At 44.1% G+C, this 3654-nt stretch overlaps 1 non-coding gene across 1 annotated transcript; it reads left to right on the top strand.

Annotated features, from left to right (window-relative positions):
• The first annotated feature begins 3103 nt into the window (after positions 1-3103).
• On the top strand, positions 3104-3244 carry LOC115489052. Its single transcript, XR_003952944.1, has one exon. It is a non-coding gene; the product is annotated as a small nucleolar RNA SNORA48 (small nucleolar RNA).
• The last annotated feature ends 410 nt before the right edge of the window (positions 3245-3654 follow it).

Raw genomic sequence — 3654 nt, 5'->3', positions numbered from 1 at the left:
GTTAACATGATTATGTCAGCTTCATACTATGTTTGCATGACTAGGAAGGCAAGACCTCTTTGAATACTTCTATCTTAAAATGAAAAGTATTTAAAACAAAGTATTTATTTTTAAATGTATATATGTGTATGGGTGTTTTGTTTGCATGTATGCCTGTGTACTAGGTACATGCCTGGTGTCCACAGAGTCCAGAAGAGGGCATCGGATTCCCTGAGAGGGGAATTATAGACATTTGGAAGCCATCTTGTGGGCTCTGTGAAAAAAAAACCCAGGTCATTTAAATGAGCAGCTAGTGCTCTTAACTGTTGAGTCATCTCTGGTGCCCACTTTAAAAGTTTTGAAGCTTATTTTGCCTGTCTATAATTCTGTGTCTGCCTTAAATATATTTGTCAAGAATAAAATATGTTTTAATTGCAAATAGGAAAGGAACTTGGGTCTCTATAGTAACCAGGAATAGTGTACATTTCAAAACTCAGTTGTTTAACATGTCAGTTAATGGTTTATATTTACAAAGTTTGTGCACAAGAAGCAATGATTTGGCTTCCTGAATTTATAAATGGAGTTGGAGACAAATGTTTCATTGACTATAAGAAACTGCTTGGAGAACGAGATCCTATGATGCATCTCACTTTCTTTTTAAGAGAAGGCTAGGCGCTTCCTCTCCCACTGAGGCCACACAAGGCAGCCCAGCTAGAAGAACATAGCCCATTTACAGGCAACAGCTTTTGGAATAGCCCCTGCTCCAGTTGTTTGGGATCCATATGAAGACCAAGCTGCACATCTGCTTCATATGTGTGGGGAGGCCTAGGTCCAGCCCGTGTATGTTCTTTGGATGGTGGTTCAGTCTCTGAGACCCCTAATGGTCCAGGTTAGTTGACTCTGTTGCTCCTCCTGTAGAGTTTCTATTCCCTTTGGGGCCCATAATCCTTCCTCCTGTTCTTCCATAAGAGTCACCAAGTTCCATTCACTGTTTGGCTGTGGGTGTCTGCATCTGTTCTTAGTCAGCTGCTGGATCTCTGTCCTCTTCAGAGGACAGCCATGCTAGACTCCTGTCTGCAAGCGTAACAGAGAATCATTAATGGTGTCAGGAAATGGTGGTCCATGGGCTGGGTCTCAAGTTGGGCTCGTTATTGGCTGGCCATTCCATCAGTCTCTGCTCTATCCCCCAACCCCTATATTTCTTGTAGACAGGATACATTTTGGGTTGAAAGTTTTATGGGTGGGTTGGTGTCTCTATTGGTCTACTGGGGTTCCTGCCTAGCTACAGGAGGTGGCCTCTTAGGTTCCATATCCCCAGTGCTGTGAGTCACAGCTAAGGTTACCCCCATTGATTCTTGGGTACCTCCCTTATCTTCTGTCTCTTCCCGGAGATGTCTCCCACCTCATTACCCCCATCAGTTGCAGGTTTCCATTCATTCTCATGGCCGTCTAGCCATTCCTCCTGTCCCTCTCCATACCTGATCCTAACCTTCTCCCCCACCCCCAACTCCCCTTCCTATCTGCTCTCCCACCCATTTTCCTGCCTTCATCTGCCTTTTATGACTATTTTATTCTTCCTTCTAAGTGAGATTCAAGCAACATTTCTTGTGCCTTCTAAGAGGGTCTGTGGAATGTAGCCTGGGTATCCTGTATCTTTACCAACCCTACATCTGACAGAGGGCTAATATTCAAAATTTATAAAGAACTCAACAAATTAGACATCAACAACACAAATAATCTAATTAAAAAATGAGGTACAGAGATAAGCAGAGAATTCTCAACAGAGGAATCTCACATGGCTGAGAAGCACTTAAAGAAATGTTCAAAGTCCTTAGTCATCAGGGAAATGCAAATCAAAACAACCCTGAGATTCCATCTTACACAGTCAGAATGGCTAAGATCAAAATCCCGAGTGACAACACATTCTGGGGAGGATGTGGGAGCAAGGGGAACACTCCTCCATCGCTGGTGGGAGTGCAAACTTGTATAACTGCTTTGTAAATCAATCTTGAGGTATTTCAGAAAAATGGGGATTGTTCTACCTCAAGACTCAAGCTATACCACTCCTGGACATATACCCAAAAGATGCTCCAACATACCACAAGAACACATGCTCTACTATGTTCATAGCAGCTTTATTCGTGACAGCCAGAAACTGAAAACAACCTAGATGTCTCTCAACTGAAGAATGGATTAAGAAAATGTGGTACAACTACACAATGGAACACTATTCTATTAAAAACAAAGACACCATGAATTTTACAGGCAATTGGATGGATCTTGAGAATATCTTCCTGAGTAAGGATCTCACTTTCCTTATGCACTTACCTTTCCAGAATTTTTTCACTGGCCTGTAACTTGCTCTGTTTGCTTACGACTCCCGAGATTAGCATTCTGTAGCTCATTTCCTATCGTCTCAGACCCCAGTTCCCGAAATGTTCCTGGCTTTCCCAATCCCAGTGCAGAATACTCTCCCAATTGTGTTTGTAGCTCTCAAGTTTGATTATACATTCATGAACTATCTTGGGTAATGTTTTTTTTCAAGCTTAACCAGGTTTTGAAGTCATCCAGTACATTTTGTTATGTGGACACTCAGGCACTGTGCTCTGAACTCACACATATGCATGAATAGAGTCACCTGAACCGACACCAAGTGGGAGTTGTGATTCTGACCTTTTGGAATTGATGTCTCATTGTCGACTTTTCAATTTATCCCATTGCCTTGGCATCCAAAAGAGATAACAGGTATTCGCTATTCACAGCCTTTGTGGAATCCTAGATGTGTAACAGGTAGTTCACAAGTGTGAACATCTAATTATTTAACCAGCCGAACAATGCGTTATGAGGTGTGAGGATGCAGGGAGATGGATCTTGGCTAAGGCAGTGAGTTAGTCACTTTGCATCACTCCTGAAAGCACCTGAGACAGGTGCCTTAAGGGAGAAGAGATGTACTTGGGCCCATGACTTGGGGGGTTTTTGTTTATTGAAGGCTTTACTCCATTGTGGTGTAACTGGAGTGAGGCATAGCACCACGGTGATGGAAGGACCTGGTGCAGCCGAATTGCTTATGCCCTGGTAACCAGGAAGCAGAGAAAGCTGAAAAGTCTCAAAACAAGATACTTCCAGCATCCTGGCAATGGGTAAGAGACACCTTGTTGGTGGTGTTCTTATATAAGTCAGGGGCAGAGTGGATGGCAGTCTTTTGTTCATCCTAGCTTGATCTCTGGGATGGTGGCCAAAGCTGTTTTATGCCTAGCATATAAAAAAGAAAAAAAAATTAAGTCACTTCCAGGCAGCAGAGCATGGGAGGAGAAAGACAGACAGAGACCTGTTGACTGCCCATGTCACCCACAGACCTACACAGGAGAGCTGTAGACACCTGCTTGCCAGAGGATGTCACCCAGGGGCTCACCAACTTCATGCCTGCAGTAGGAGCCACCACAATGTGCAATAAGCGGGAGCCACCAAAATGTGCAATATATGGTAGACAAATGCAAGAGAAAGAGAAGTGGAGACTCGAGGGTGGAGAGGAGTAACCTGTTATGAGTGGCCAGACCCCGACCTGGGCCATGGTGAGGCCCCAGCCTGAGTTGCCACTGGGTGCCATGTCTCATATTACCACTAGAGAACATGGGGACATCCCTGGTTGGGGCAGCTGCCGTGGACCAGGTGGGT

This window comes from Mus musculus, chromosome 19 (assembly GCF_000001635.26).
Source record: "Mus musculus strain C57BL/6J chromosome 19, GRCm38.p6 C57BL/6J".
Lineage (NCBI taxonomy): Eukaryota > Metazoa > Chordata > Mammalia > Rodentia > Muridae > Mus > Mus musculus.
The sequence above is the reverse complement of the archived record's forward strand: the minus strand, read 5'-3'. Positions and strand labels throughout refer to the sequence as shown.